This window comes from Amblyomma maculatum, chromosome 10 (assembly GCF_055883805.1).
Source record: "Amblyomma maculatum isolate TAMU_Amacu chromosome 10, ASM5588380v1, whole genome shotgun sequence".
NCBI classification, from domain to species: domain Eukaryota; kingdom Metazoa; phylum Arthropoda; class Arachnida; order Ixodida; family Ixodidae; genus Amblyomma; species Amblyomma maculatum.
In genome coordinates, this window is record NC_139353.1 from 149,944,363 (window position 1) to 149,961,361 (window position 16,999).

Sequence of the window (16,999 nt, forward strand, 5' to 3'; positions counted from 1 at the left end):
CGGAAAAGGTGTGCTCTACTATTCTTCATATCCATGTCATTAACCAGGTAATAGAATTCTCAGAATATACAACCAGCCCTCATTCATAGTGTTCACTGAATATAAAAAAGCATTTGACGAAGTCGAAACCTTGGCGGTAATGCAGGCATTGCGAAATCAGGCTGTAGACGAGCCGTATACGAAAGTACTGAAAGATATGTACATGGCTGCACAACAACCATACTTCTGCATAAAGTGACAAATTTTCTATAAACAAAGGTGCTAGGCTGGGAGACACGATCTCCCCAGTACTACTCACTGCTTGCCTAGAGGAAGTAGCCAAAGATTTGGAACGGGAGTAGTTAGGGAAAAGGGTAGATGGAAAATACCTCAGAAACTTGTGATTTGCTGATGACATTACCTTGCTAAGTAACTCAGGGGATAAATTGCAAAGAATGATTGATGAATTAGACAGGAATAGTAAAAAGGTAACTTTGAAAATCAATATGTAGAAGACAAAGGTAATGTTAACAGCTTCGGGAAGGAACAGCAGTTTACGTTAGGTAGCGAAGAACGGGAAGTAGTAAGCGATATGTCTACTTAGGACAGGTAGTAACCGCAGATCCGGACCATGAAGGAAAATAACAAGGAGAGTAAGATTGGTATTGAGCGAATTTGGCAAGCACTCGAAGATTATGACTGCTGAAACTCTCACCTCACCCTGACCTGGGAGAGAGAAACCACGTATAGATCTAAAGTTTTGGATCTGCTACAATAAAGGCTCTATAGAAAGCACGAAAAGAATAGATGAGAGTGTGCATCATTGCCGTATTCCACGTGTAACAACTATCGGGTCAGTGACCATTTAAAAGATTTTGTTTTTCTAATAATCTACAATCCTCAGGCACATTTCTTTGGGACACATATTGGTCTGATAAGCACTCAGTCATGTACAGTCGTGAGCAAAAGTGATATACAACACTCAGCCGGTGACGGAGCTCGGGAAAACGGCATACTAATGCCATATAGCGATAGAGACAGCGACCGTGACATGTGCATGTGGATAAAATGCGGCACCGCCACTATTGTCTCGATCCCAGATAGCTGTTGTTAGATGAAATCGCAATGCAATTTTCCTGAGCTCCGTCACCGGTTGAGTGTTGTACACCACTTTTGCTCACGGCATACACTGAATATATGTTTCATACAGGAATTTGCAACAATAACACTTGCGTAGCCGTATTACTCTATGGATTCAGACATCATGCCATTAGAAAATACTTCCCTCCCTTCCAAGTACGTATGGATAGGCGCGGTCAATATGCCGTTCACAACAAGTATGAATCGTCTAAAAAATCGTCACATAAATTCTTCCTCCCCGGTGTAGTCCGTTCTTCTTTTAAATTTGTGTAGAACATTGTTCTTATCCCATGCAGCATTGGAAGCATGACTTTTTGCGAGTGTCCCGCAAAACAGCCAGGACCCTCCACTTCATAAGTACATACATGCCTATGCACATATAAACTCTACACAAAATAGAATTTATTGGTTACACTCATACATGCAAAAACGCACATTACTCACAAAACAAAGCACTATACAAAACAGCATAGTTTACATATGCATAATAAACTAAAAATAACACGATTCCCCAGAGAGGAGAAAACAATATAAACGAAGAGGTTTCTAATAAAGGACGACAGGCATCTCATTTCTGCTGCCTTGTACAACATAGAAGCGTGTGTGCCAGCGCCCCGCAGAAACATTAACATTTGAAAGGTCTGCATCTAGAGTCGACTTTATCTCGGCAACCTCGCTGTATAAAGGCAGAGGTCTGTCCGCTTGTGGGCCGACATATTGTTCGGGTGCAAGCACACGACGCGCCGTGCTCATCCATTACAGGATGAGCGAGCGACCAGGGTAAGACTCGTCAGCTAATAGCCTCTCTACCAGCCTTAACGCGAGCGCTCGAGCCACTGTCGGGATGCACGGAAGGCCAAGGCCTCCCCTGCTCCTCGGAAGGTGTAGGATGTGACGGGCGACTAGCGCTGTCCTGCCATCCCAAACAAAAGTCCCTATTAGGGACGCGAGTCTGTTCACCACCCGGCGCGAGATTGTCGCGATACGCGCCACATGAAAGGTGAAAGCGCACGATCGCGTCTTGACGATGCTAACTTTAGCATCGTGCACGAGGTTTAAACTCGCTGCTTCAGAAAGGGCGTGCGTGGCTCGCGAGAGAACTACGTCGCATGTCCGGGGGGAGACTCCGCTTGGCTCAAACAGCACGCCAAGTACACGCACTGCGTCCAAAAACGGTACGGCGGCGGCTAAAGGGCCCCTGAACAGACCGAAGCGGAGAGCGCTACTTTTCTTCGGGTTGAGCTGCGCTCCTGATACAGCTGCGTATTCTTAAAAGATGTTAAAAAAAACAATGAAGCTGTCATTGTCGCGCACGAAGAGTGAAATGTCGTCCGCGTATGCAGATAAAACGACAGTCTCCTGTCCTACCGTTGGAAAACCTCGAATACGCCTGTCCGCGGCGACCCTACGCAGCAGCGGGTCGAGCGAAAGTATGAAGAGTACCGGAGAGAGCGGGCACCCCTGACAAGCACTCCCCGCGTAATCGGAAAGTTGCGGGCAATTCCGCCATTCCGTACTAGTTCACTGCTAAGATCTGCGTAAAGGCCGCGTAGGAGCTGAAAGAATTCGTCAGGAAATCCAAATGAGCGGAGCACAGCTAACAAGTAACCATGTTCTGCGCAGTCGAAGGCCTTTGGCTGGTCCAAGGAAACAAAAGCTCCAGTGATCTGTTTGGCACAGGCGTATTCGAAGACGTCTCTCGTCAGTGTCAGCGAAGCGAACACCGATCGTCCAGGTACCGAACAGGATTGGCATGGGCTAACCAAGTCCTGAAGGTAGATTCTCACCCTACGGACTAGCAATGTGGCTACGAGCTTATAGTTGGTGTTAAGGAGGGTAATCGGTCGCCACGATGAGGGACTCGACGGCGTCATGCCCTCCTTCGGTATAAGAACGATACGACCGGCACTGAACGAGGGTGGCTTGGTGCCGCTCTCGAGGAAACAATTTACGAGCTTAAGTAAAGGACCGAGGATGTCAAAGAAAGTAGAATAAAAACCGGTTACAAGTCCGTCAGGACCGGGAGCGGTCGACTGGTTCATGGCGCCTAAGGCACAACGCACCTCCTCCAAAGTGCCGAAGATGCGTCTTCTGGAAGTTGACGAAGCGGCGCACAGAAGGAACCGACAGTTTCTTGAAAATGCGCCTCCTGGTAGAGGCCTTGCGACAAAAAGAGGGCAGCGAAATGCTAGGTAATCGATTTGCGGGTGTCCGCGGGTTTTGAAGACGTCGTACCGTCCGCAAACGTGACGCTCTCCACGCGCGTTCGCCTGTTACTGCGCTGGCCAACGGCTCGAGCATGTCCAAGGTCCGCGGCATCCTCAAGCGGCACGTTTGCTGGTCCCGCTAAGAGTGATGCGCGAGGACTGTCTTCGAGGATGCGGTGATAACGCGCGCGCAGCGTCTCGAGATATCGCGAACGTAAGCGTTTCGCCGCCCCGTACGATGCGCATACGGCGCAGAACGTCATTCAGCATGGTCGTCATGCCGACACGCCGCGCCTTCCCCGCACTCACAAGAACATCGCGCCAGCGTGTTTTCAGCGCGTCCCAGGTAACAGGTGTTATGTCACTAACTGCTGCCACAGATAAGCACAACTCTCGGCGTATATCAGTGAAACACTGTTCATCGCGTAGTACCGCTGCATCCATGCGCCACATCAGGGGGCTGTTTGCACGGCACAGGGCGCAGAGTAACCGGGAAGTGATGACTTAGTTTAAGGCCTGGTGGGAAAGGCAATACCTCGCACTGTAGCAAGTCAGGTGCCATGGCGGAGGGGATGTAAACTCGGTCTATTCGGCTTGCGCTCTGGCCCCAGACTCGTGTTGCCTCGAAATTGTCTCTTTGAAGAGTGCCCCACGCGTCCTCTAAGCGTAATGATCGCACTAGTTTTCCAAGTTCTTTCGCGTGGTAATTGGAGGCGCCCTGACCAGGCTCCCTGATGTCGCGCATTGTGTCTAAAACACAATTGAAATCCCCGAGCAGAAAGTGGGGCACGTCGTCAAGAAAGTATGTCATGATGGATCGAAAGAACTCGTTTGTCAGACTACGCGTGACTGGCGCGTACACGTTGACAAAACGAGTCTTGCGGCCATCCAGAAAAATGTAAACGACAATCACGCGCCCATCTATGCCATATGTACAATGAGCAGGTGGGAGCTTGCAGCTGACTAGGCCGAGCACTTAACGAGACTACATGACGTCGGAAAGTTTGAAGTTGTCAAGTCGTTTTTCACTGGAGCTGGAAAAGTGAAATAAGAGTCAACCTTATAGTGCTCTTTGATGTTGAGTCAGGTAAGCTACACCCAGGCCACGCAGGCAAGTTCATACGGCTTGGTTAAAGCGGGGCTGTGTATGTCGGACGGTAACCTACCCCTATTGCAAAAACCAGCGTCTCCAGTGCGAAACCAGTACGATTTCCGCGCTGGTTTTGCACTGGATCTGCTGGGCACGCTGGAGGTCTGCGATATTCACTGGAGCAGTAACGGGAAGACACTGGTTGCACTGGTGCGATGGAAGAAAAACGCTGGTATTAGCTTTTTGACGCTGGGTGGGTCGCTGGCATCCGCGATGCACTGGGATAAGCGCTGTATGTGCACTGGAGCCGCACTGGTCCCAGTGTCCCAGTATAGGCGGTGCGGCCAGCGGCGTCACCCGGAGTAGCATCCCTCAGGGGCCAACAGGGCAACAGCGTACTCGCAATCGACTATCGGGGCGCATATGAAAAATATGGTTCAAGCAAGCGCTTTTTGCTTCGAAGGCGTTGCGCATTTGTAAGAAAACAAAGGCAGTGTCTTTTTTTCTAGAGTTTCTATGTTTCGATAGGTCGTTTCGATCGTTTCGAGAGAGACCATGACCGCCGCGCCTCTATCTCATGACACACTGACGATTAACGCACAACTAAAGCTGGAATTGAATAATGTGGGCTACCAAGCATAACAAACTTCACAGCTGATTTTAAGGGCACTCTAACACAATGATTACCACAAAAATGTTAAATGCGGGCTCAATCGCAGGCGATCGTAGCCTGCACCACGGCCCAGTATAAACAGCAGAAAGAAAAACTAAAACGAGGAAGAGAGTAGTTTACCGAGCGATGGGCCCATAAGAGAAAAAACAACAACACACAGCGCTTGTAATGCATAATATTTGGCGTGTTTCTCAAACTTTTGCGCTCCTTCTTACTCTGCGTATGAAGCAGCCGAGCCCTCTGTCATCGCAACGCTTCCCGAAATGTTTACATACAAATAAGGTTTATAGTTACTCGCAATATAGGGTCATCGCTGCGGCACTTGCCGGTATTGAAGCTTGGTCGCACTTTTTTCTTTGAAGGTTTGTACTAAAGCTCCGTGTTCAGCGAAAATTACGCCCACGGTAGCAGAGCACCACCGAAGAGCCGGCGTTGGTAAATTTGCCAGCGATGTCAAACTCCACATGTTAAAATGATTCCAGTGCACAAAATAGCGCGCAAAGGCACCCAGAACATCATTTGCAAGTGCTGAGAGCAGACAGCAAGCTCCAATGATCAAGAAGTTGTAATTGTTAGAGCGGTAGCGATAACCTGTAGACTGCGAAACATAAAGTCCCAACCTTATAAATGCGGGTCATGACATAAAATGCACAAATGTTTCGAAGAAATCCAGTTCTCGGCGTGTATCCAATGCAAACATTGGATCTGTCAGTTTTTCAAAAATGGCACTTGTTCAAACAGGAAACCAAAAACTTAGCAATTGAAGCCTCTGCAAGAATCGCGTTCCTAAAGAGACACCACCTTCGTGAGCTTGGGCGCACTCTAACTGAGCTACATGAGCTAGAGAGGGTTAGCCCGGGTGCCTATGTTGAAGAAATTAATAACGTAAAGGCAGAGCTTCAACAAATTGCGACGGAAAGATACAAGGGGGCCCTAATAAGATCTAGGACTCGAAGGTTTCTTGACGAGCAACCTTCACGTCGGGCCCTCAGTGATGAAAGAGAGAATGCTCTTACGAAGGAAATATTGGAAATTCAGTATGGTGGTTGCACATATAGTGATGCTCCTAGTATTCTTGCTGCTTTCTATGATTATTATCGAAAGCTGTTCGGCAGTTGTAAAGATCCAAATCAGGGTTTCGATTATAATTCCTTACTTGAGAACTTTCCTCGACTAGACGATGAGAAATGTGCTGTAGTAGAGGGACCCATCACTTTGAAAGAAATTAAATCAGCCATTTCAGACCTTCAGAACCAGAAATCTCCTGGCCCAGATGGTATTACTAGCGAATTTTATAAAACATTTTCGCCTTGCCTAATGCCTGTTTTGATGGAAGTATTCCAAGCATCTTATGATGTGGGTTTCCTGCCTCCCACTTTCTATTCAGGCCACACAATATTAATACCCAAAAGCAAAGATACTAATCGGTTGAAAACTGTTGAAGGATATCGTCCAATTTCCCTCTGTAATGTTGATTACAAAATTTTTGCCAAGGTCCTTTGTTCTCGTTTGCACCTGGTTATCATGGACTTGATAGGTTCGCATCAGGTGTGTGGTATCAGAGGGCGCAGTATTCAAACACACATCCATATTGCACGTTCAGTAATCGAGACAGTATCAGATGAGACAGGCCAAGTAGCTCTGATTCAAATTGACCTGGCGAAGGCGTTTGATAAAGTTCGGCACAATTTCTTGTTCGCGGTCTTGGAGAATGCAAACATTGGTGACGTTTTGCTCAAAGGCATAAGGCTGTGCTATATGAACTCGTATACAAGACTAATTGTTAATCAGGAGCTAACGAAACCAATACCACTAAAATCATCTGTTCGTCAAGGATGGCCACTGTCTCCACTGTTGTTTGGCTTATATCTAGAACCCCTCTGTCTCAGTGTAATTAACAGTGCAGCCATCCGTGGTTTCTCTCTGGCTCAATGTGAAGTTAAGATTTTAGCTTACGCGGACGATATCGCCCTCTTTTGTTCTGACGAAAAGAGTGTACTTGAACACTTGGCTGAACAGTTCTGCGATGTATCAGGCGCGGCCCTTAATTTCGATAAATCCAAAGGTTTTTGGTTGGGACACTGGGGCACTAGACCAAGCCAGTTTGGAGGCATATGCTGGGACTGTAGTCCTCTTCAGTACCTAGGGGTTCCGCTGCACCAAGTTCGTAACAGCGCAGCCTACTGGGATTCACAAATCGTGCCTATGCGGCGACAAACGCAGGCTTGGATGGGTAGGGAACTCTCAGTGTTTGCTAGGGCACAGGTCTATAACATATTTTTGTTTGCAAAGCTTGCGTATGTCCTTCAAGTCCTGCATTGTGCGAGGAGCAAAGTACAAGTTATACACAGAATATTTGCAACATTTGTGTGGCGCTCTCAATGGGAGCCCATGCGGCGTGACAACTTGTTTCTTCCCTTAGAGTCTGGTGGAGTTTGCCTTGTTCACTTGTTTGTGCATCAACTTGTCTCCCGTTTTTTCTTTTTCAAATCGGCAAACCATCCGTTTCTTGTAACTGTGCTCATAAGGCGCCTTAGTCCACATTTGCCTTACTTATTCGCACCAACTGGGCAGGCTCGTGAGGGGCATTTATGGATACTCCTTAAGGAGGTTGCTGACACTTTCAATTTTCTCACTGTGCGTTTCTCTGTAGATTACCTGTATAGCCTCTCGAGAAAGCAGATGACCCAGGCTCTCACTGAGTCTGTTCCCTACACCGTTGTATCGGCAGCCTTATCTGGGGTTTTAGGACACCACTGTTCTAAAGCGTGTTAGCCAAATGTGCATTCAGGCAGCTGCAAAAACCTTCATTTTCAAATTACATACAGCGACGTTGCCTGTCAAGACATTTCTTCACAATAAGGAGATGTTTGTGCCCTGGTCGGTAAATTGTCGTCTCTGTAACGTGCCTGAGACAATTGAGCATTGCTTTATTCTGTGCCGTGATGCTATGTGTTTTTGGGACATACTACAAAGAACTCTTAAAAAGGACATTGAAATTACGCCTTATACAATTAGATTTTTGCCTCCTGACAAAAACTCTGTCGTGCCTTACGATCTATTTGTGTTGATGGGACTGTTCAGCCTTTGGAAAAGCCGCATGATCGACAGGCATGCAGAGCCACCAAGATCGTCGAAATCCGTGTTTCGGGAGCAGTGTGCTTTGGTGAGAAGTGTATATGCTGCACGTGAAGAACCTCCAAACTGGATGCCGTATCTAGACGCATGTGTATGTCTCCCAGACTTTTGATGTTCTAATGATTGTGCATTGTCGGGCTGAGGATATGACGGGCTCGTATTAAGCAGCCCGGTAACTTTAGACATGGACATGTTTAAGTAAGTGGAGTTGTTCCTTTTTACGGAAGTTTTTCCATGCAATAAAGAAAAAAAAAATTCACGGCGTGGCCAAGTGGTTAGCGTGCTGAGCTACGGGTTAGTATGTGCCTAGGGACTGAGTTCGAAGCGCGTTTGGTGCTGTCATTTTTTTTTCTTTATTTTACTCAGTTTTTAGGTTTTTTTTATGGACCTAACTTGTTTCGTTACTTTTTACTTTTTAATTTCTATCCCACGCCTTTTTTTCTCCGGGCGAACAGTGCCGCCAGTGCAAAGCGTCAGTATGCCGCGTTCCAGTGCGCCCAGTTTCCAGCGTCATACTGGGACCATAATCAGGTATGGCGCTGGGGCGCTGGGACCAGTGGCACTGGTTTTTGCAATAGGGACGACCGGTAGCTGGAGGACGTAATTACTTTGTACTGTACCTAATCAATATGCATGATATATTAGAGGCAGGAATTTGGGGATTGATAAATGGTAAATAAGCGAGCAAAGACTACATGCACGCAGCCCTTGATGGCGGAGCTTAAGTGTACTCACAGCTGTTGTTCACAAAGTAGACTAGTCATTGTCATAGGTACATCATTACAAAGTTTAATTAATTTTGAAATTCTTTCAAAATATAGTAGAGTGCAAGCAGTAAACGAACCAAGAAGGCAGGCGCCATGAAGCATCGCCTTGTACTAAGCTTGTACGGAAGCTTACACTAAGTGGACTCTGGCATTTCAAACTCTACCTATGTCTACATTCCTCTCATGACTAACTTGGGCAACGATATGAGATAGACTCTAAACCATGTGGGGCTATCTTGATATGGAATGGTGTGCATTGTTGTATGTTCTGAAGCTGCACATGGAATATGCGTAATCTCCCTCGTGGAGGGATCCGTTTAATTTAAACCACCGACGTTGCACAGAACCAGGGTATATTTGCTTTTTGTTCCCATAAAAATTCTCTACCACTGCAAGAATTTGACCGATGATCTTGGGGTCAGCTAGCAGCCGAACGCCAAAGCTACAGAGCCACCGCTGCGGCTACATGTGCTTCCCCTAGAGAAAAATCCCATATCGCGACAAACGGGATTGAACCGCTCCTGTATTATCCCGTATAAATTTCATTCCGGTGTGACCAGTCCTGTACGAAGCTTACTCGGGTTTATTTCGGACAGGTCATGTCCGGTATGAGTTTGAATCCGGACGGTACGGTCCGGTATAGAGTTAATACAGGGCGGACCATTTCCATTATGCATCTCATACATGACATCCCAGTCCGGTATGGATATGAAATGGCGGACCAGTCCTGTATTGACCTCATACACAAGACAGGCCACGTCAGGTTTAACAGAAACCGGACAAACCCGATATGAATGAAACTGATACGGGACAGAGTATTTTCGCTTCTCAACACAATTCGGGCGGATCGTGAAGCTCAACCAGGATGACCACGTCGGAACATGTCTTTGTGCTAAATAAACATGAAACCATACATATTATACGTTACAACTTTTCTGTATATGTGGAGTACGCGTTTTTTCTCAAATACCTAGAAGATAAGAAGATGGGTGCGCTAGCAAGTACACAAACGCATCGCGTTTTGCTTTTGCGTGTGCAACAGTCGCTACAGCTTGTACGAACTTGCGGTGCATCTTCATATCTGCGACTGAAGATCTGCCACCTTCAACGCGAAAGTGCAAGCAAGAACGTAGTGTTTCGTTAGCGAGGATGAAATACGCTCGAGAATAAATGAAACATATCGCTGACAATCGAAATATGCACAGGTCAGCCGGACATTGGGAGTCGCTTCCTCGAGTGTTTACGTACGCAAAACACTTGGTCAGAAGTAAGTTCATTGATGTAGCGGCTCCGCTGGCAGCAGGTGAAGCTAAAACAAGTAGTATTACAAGAGTTGGTGCACCGCATATATCTATATGTAGCAAAATTGCGCGCGTTCGAAGACGATGACAAAACACATAAGCACTAGTAAATTGTGACATCCCGAGGTTTGTCTGCAAGAAAGCGATACATTGTAAAGATGCGGGACACGGATAACCCTGCGTGATAGCCCGGAAAAAGATTCAGCGTGTTTGAATGGCGATCGTTCAATTACAACCACAAATTCTACAGGCTACAAAAATACACAAACTACGAAAGAGCAGTGTAGACTACATAAGCAGAAATATAACCGCTGCCTCCGTATGCTTCCGTGGTGTAGGGGTTAAAGTGCGTGCTTGCTGACCGAGAAGACCGAAGTCTAAAAAACGCGCAAATTTTTTTCTTTTCCATTTTTCTGTTTTTTTATTCTTTTTTTTTCGTTTTCAAATATTATTGTATTATTCTGTAGCTCTGCATGATTTTTGCAGCCTGGCGTCCAGTTTTTCTTGTGAAACAAAGGCCGCGGACTATACAGGAATTTTTGAAATGAGAGCTCCGCGCGGTTTAATTTCGGTTAAGCCTGTATCAATGAACCAAAAACCGGACGAACGTGTCATTTCCGGAACTGATACCGGGCAGAGTTTTTCCACTTCTGAACAGAAGCCGGGCCGATCGATGAAACGCAACCAGAATGACCATGCCAGACACGCCAGCGCACTAAATAAGCATGATACCAAACATATAGAACTATTCTCTATACGAAGACACGCATTGTTTCACAAATACCTCGAAAATACGAAGCCGTTGAAATGTGCACTAGGAAGCATGTACGCGCGTCGCGTTGCTTTTGGGCGTGCAACAGTCACTGCAGCTCGTACGATCTTGCGGTGCGTCTTCATATCTGCGACTGAAGATCTGCCACCTTCAACACGAAAGTGGAAGCACGAACGTATCGTTTCGCTAGCAATGACAAAAAACTGCTCGATATAAAATAAACAAACATCGCTGACCATCGAAAGACGCGCAGATAGCCGCGCACCGGGCGACGCGTTCTCGAATGTTTACGTATTGAGACCGCTCATTGGAAGTGTATTCATTGACGTCGCGGCTCCACTCGTAGCACGTCAAGCTGAAACGCCCTGTATTAAAAGTATTTAGTGCACCGGATATCTCTGTATGTAGGAAAACTTACAAGCGTTCGTAGACGATGAAAAACACATCAGCACTAGAAAATTATATCTTGAGGTTTGCCTGCAATAAAGCGACGCATTATAAAAATACGAGACATTCGTAAACCATCGTGATAGCCTGGAAAAAGATTCAGCGTGTTTAAAGGGCGATCAGTGAATTACGGCCATCAACTCTACAGCGAAAAAAATATACGAAGTACGAAAAAGGAAAATTAGCTACACATACTGAATAACAACCATTGTAACTCTAAACCACTGTATACAGAGTAGTGAAGAAGACGAAGACGCTGTTCAAAGCGGTTGCGTTTCGCGATGTTCTCAACTCAAAGGCTTCAATCGGCCTCTGGACGAGGTACTGCTCAGGCTAATGCCAGCAGCAATGAATACCGGATTGTTTTGCCCCGTCTCCCAGCAGGTAAGCTGGTCGCTGACTCCGTTTTCTTGCATGCGGACCTTGCCCGACGCCCGTACCGGGCACAAGACTTCAGAGACTCCCGTCAGAATGTTGTGGACCTCAAGGAAATTAGTTCAATTGGCCAATTTCAAATGTCTCATGTATGGATGGTCACCTGCAAGTCTGCACAATCGAAAGAGAAATTGGTGGCTTGCGGTGATCTTGTCGTTAAGAGCCGCCGTTGTGTCGTTGTGGACCCAGAACCAAAACGTGGTGAAATTGAATCTTCTGTGGCTTCCCGAACGCTTGGAAGATGCCTTCATACGTGAGGCACTACAGGCGTACGGGAAGGTGACTTCCATTTCGACGGAAAATTTTAAAGTGGCGGACATGGAAGATTTGAGAACGCTGAACCGGGATGATGTTGTGTCTCTCGCTGAAGGAGTCGGCGTTGGCGACGTCCCGCATGCACTGACTATTTGTGGTATACAGAGCCTTGTTTTAATACCAGGGAGGCCACCGCTCTGCCTCCGATGCACCCGTGTTGACCACATCCGTAGGCACTGCCGTACTCCGCATTGTGACGACTGCCGACGGTTCGGTCACACCGTAGAAGAGTGCATCGTTACCTATGCGTACAAGTTGCGGCATTGTGTGCGGCCACCGGAAGACGTCATACAAGAGCATATTATGGACGCCACAGAAGTGCTTGACGCGGCTGGTGTCCTCTCAGTTGCTACTGTGGACACGGCTACCACAGCTAATACAACGGTTGTTCCTCAAGGTGACTCCAAGGAAAGTAAGACGCTGCTTCGATATGAGACGCCGAATCCGGCACATGATAAGGAGCCTGCCACCTGTTCTAATGCTGCCAAAGATACCGCCCCGGTTACTCCAGCCACGGAGGTCAACGCCGAGGAAGAGCTTGCAGGTCAGCCCACTCTACCTGCAGCTGAGGCCGTCCCTCTTGTTGAAGAGCATCTTCATCAGCGCAAGAAAAAATGCGCATCTGACGCGAGTGAAAATGATGATCTGGTAAGCGTGAAGCATCGCCGCCGCCGGCGCACGTCAAAACACAAGGGGAAGTGCCAACGTTCGCGTTCCCGCAGTCGTGGTGGAGGTCCGGAGGCGACGTCGCCGTCTCCGGAGAGACAAATGCAAGCCTAGTTAGTCCTTGTGTGGTCACCGTGGCGACCTCTGAGGAGCTAGTGTTTGCAACGCTGAATGTGCGTGTGTGTTGTGTATCTTCTCTTGTGTTTGTGTTTGTTGCGCCAATTTCTGAATACGATGCAGCACCAACTTGCCCCTCAAGCCGTTATTTTGGAACGTGGGAGGCTTTAGGTCTCATCAGAAGCAGGTGGAACTTCGTCGACTTTTCAGCAGCAGGCGGCTTGATTTTGTCGCCGTCCAGGAAACGAAGATTGAGTGAGCAGGACACAGAGAGGGCACTAGGACCCTTTTTGTCTGATTACAATGTTATTGTGACGCATGCTATTGGTTTTTCGGCGGGTAGCTTCCTATTTCTGCGAAGGGCTCTCCCTTATTCTGGGTTATCTTACTATACTGACTCTGATGGGCGGCTAATGAGTTGTGATTTTTTGCTCCACGGGAAGCCATGAAGACTTATCAACATTTATGCTTTTAATAGTGCAGCTGAGCGTGTTGATACGTTTGAAGCCATGACTAACCTCCTAGATTGTGATAAGAATGTTGTGCTAATGGGAGACTAATTGTGTATGTTGCATGAATTATCGTGCTGGGCCTAGTGTACACAGATACAGAAGTGGCGAAGTGTTGTCGCGTGTTATAGATGATTCAGGACTCATTGATACAGGGGCCTCATGTCATGCAACTCCACTATTCACGCATATCCAGGGGAGGTCCCACGCACGCCTAGACAAGATTTCTGTTTCTTCCACGCTGATTTCCCGTGATTTGTTGTGTGAAACTGTAGCGGTTTCGTTTTCAGATCATTGTGTGGTGGTTTCTCGGCTCGGGAGAACTTACTGTTCAAAATTTAGGCCGCAATGGGAGCTTTAGAAGCTAAATTCTTCACTTGTAAATGATCAGGCGTTTGCCTTTCGGATACGCTCCCAGCTACAAGTGTGTTTGACAGGTGCCATGCCAATATTTGCTGCATGGGAGCTGTTTAAACAGGAGGTGCGGATATATCTATTGAAATTGCGTCTGTTAGGTCATTTTACAGGAAATTACAAGAGAGGACATTGCATAAGAGTTTGTATTACCTCTATGAATTAGAATGTGAGGCACCTGGAGTATATTTAGACGAAATTGCTAGGGTAAAGTGTGACTTACAAAAACATGACGCTGCAAGATACATGGGGCACCCGAGTTCCATCTCGTACAAATCGTGCATTGCACCCTGAAACCCCTACGCGACAAGCTCTATTTGATGAGCACCGTAATGCTACGGCCAAATTGATACCGGGAATGATGTCCAATGGCACCCTAGTAAAGAAAACGTGTGACAAATCTCTGTGTTTGTGAGCTATTACACGACACTGTTCAGTGACGCTTCTGCTACTTCTAATTCGGATCTACTAGCTAACTTTAAAGCTCTTATAACGCCTTTATCAGATGAAGACTGTGCTCTTATCAATGGCCCTTTCACGTTGGAAGAAATAGAGCACGCACTTGACCAATTACCCCTCTCCAAAACATTTGGCCCTGATGGCATATCATGCGGGTTTTACAAAACTTTTAAACTTTTGCTGAGCCCTATCTTGCTGCAGATCTTCGCTTTAGGTTTCGATGTGGGGTTCCTTCCTCAGTCCTTTACTAGGAAACACACAGTCTTAATTCCAAAGAGTACGGATAAAGAAAAATTGCTCTCAGTCGATGGCTATAGGCCAATCACGTTGGCAAATGTGGACTACAAAATTTTTGCAAAAGTTCTATCGAATCGTTTACAGTATGCCATGACGGTTCTCATTGGCCCTCATCAGACGTGTGGCTTGAGTGGACACTCCATACAAAATAACATGCATATTGCACGTACAATTATCGAATATTACTTTGGCTTTTATGAGCAGCTTGCTCTACTCCAGATTGACCTTGCGAAGGCATTTGATCGTGTCGGCATTCGTTTCTATTTTCTCTTCTCGAGCGTGCAAATGATGAATGAACTGTACTGAAAGGGGTGCAACTTTGTTACGACAACTGTTCCACTCGCTTGATTGTTAACGGTGATCTCTCAAAGCCTGTGCCAATTCGATCGTCCGTGAAGCAGGGTTGACCTATGTCACTGCTGCTCTTTGCCCTCTACCTAGAACCACTTTGTTTGAGTGTACTGCAAAACCACAGTATCCATGGTTATGTTGCCTTCAGTAACAAAGTGAAAGGGCTTGCGTACGCCGACGATTTGGCGTTTTTCTGCACAGAAAAACCCAGCATTGACAAAATTATAACCATCATTGAGCTGTTTGGGATTGTATCTGGCGCTCAAATGAATAAGTCTAAGAGTTCGGATCTATGGTTCGGTTCATGGGGAGCAATGCCGACTTATTATGCTGGAATTGAATGGTCTCGTGTTCCCCCTAAATACCTTCGATTCCCCTTCATGCATTCAAGTTTAGTGGACGTTACCGGAAAGAGCGGGTCACGGCACTCAAAAGCTATGCTCAGACTTTTGTTCCGCACCGCCTATCAATTTTAGTCGAGCACAGGCATGTAACATGTTTCTGGCTACAAAACTTTATTTTTTTACAGGTACTCCATTGCGCGAGGAAATAAATCCACAGGTTTCACAGAACGTTTGCGACGCTCATATGGTCGTCCAGTTTTGAGCCTATGAGGCGCGATAACTTATTCAGGCCTGTTTGTGCTGGCGGACTAGGTTTGACACATATCTATATCAGACAGTTAGAAGCTCGTTGCTTCTTTTTCCGTAATAGCTCCCATCCAATTACCAGAGCATCCCTGCACACTAATCTAGTGAACCTTCTTCCAAACTTAGTGGTCTCTTGGTTTGGTTTTATGTGGTTTCATGAAAGAAATTTACGATTCAGTGCGTTTTCTGGCGGTTTGCTTTTCTTATGAGTACTTATTCTTTGTTTCACGGAAAAATATATACCATAATTTCATATCTATGTTGTTCCCGCCTCCCTTACATCGTTCACTCAATTCCAATAATATGGAGCATGATGTGTTAAAAAGGGTGCGCAAAATGCTGATCTCGCCTTCTACTGAAACATTTTTCTTTAAACTTCATACCAAGGTTTTGCCTTTTAAAGTGTGGCTTCAGAAAAAAATATTTTCGTTTTTTCTGTTAATTGCCGGTTATGTGATACACCTAAAACCATCGAACACTGGTTTATTGCCTGCAAAGATGCAATATTATTTTGGGACGTTCTGTAAAGAACATTGAAGAAAGGCTTTATTTTGAATTGCCACCATGTGCGTTATTTGATAACCACCGAACATGACCACGAATCCTTTGACATGATCTTCCTCCATGGACTGCACAGCCCATGGAAAACTCGTATGTTGGACCGGAATGCTGAACCTCTAATCTCCCCCGCTACTCATTTTGGTCAGATGGTACACCAGCTTAGAGACACTTACGAAGATAGTGACCATCAACCTGACTGGCTGCCATTTTTGATGTGTTGTCTTTACTTGCCACCGTTTTAGTGAAGTTGTGCTAAGTCGTATTTTAGTTGAGTGGTGTTGTGTTGTATGTTCCAATTGGACGTTTCGCCTACAGGCTGATTACTCTGTAAATAATGTTTATAACTCTACGCTGAATTTAAAAGCATGTAATAAACACCATGCTGAAAAAAAAAGAGTAGTGGTTAAGGTGCCCGTCTAAAGACCATGAGGGCCGAGGTTTGATTCCATAATTGGTAATAAAAGTTTTTTATTTTATTTATTATTTTCTATGTAGTCGTATTATTTTGTATTGTTTCATGCTTTTTCCACCCTGGCGACGCGTTTCTTTCCGGAAGCGAGGGCCGTCAACCATACAGGCCATTCCGCGCTGTTTCATTCCGGACTTTCCAAGGCAGTACAGGAATTTCCTGAAACAGCCAACAATCCTGTATCCCAGATTCTGTACAGTAAACCTGTATGCGATTTCCTGTACAAAAGTTATAAGGATTTT

General features: G+C 46.2%; 1 pseudogene; it reads left to right on the plus strand.

The window, feature by feature from the left end:
- The first annotated feature begins 11,119 nt into the window (after positions 1-11,119).
- LOC146177719 (uncharacterized) lies at positions 11,120-16,400 on the plus strand (annotated as a pseudogene).
- Positions 16,401-16,999: the final 599 nt, after the last annotated feature.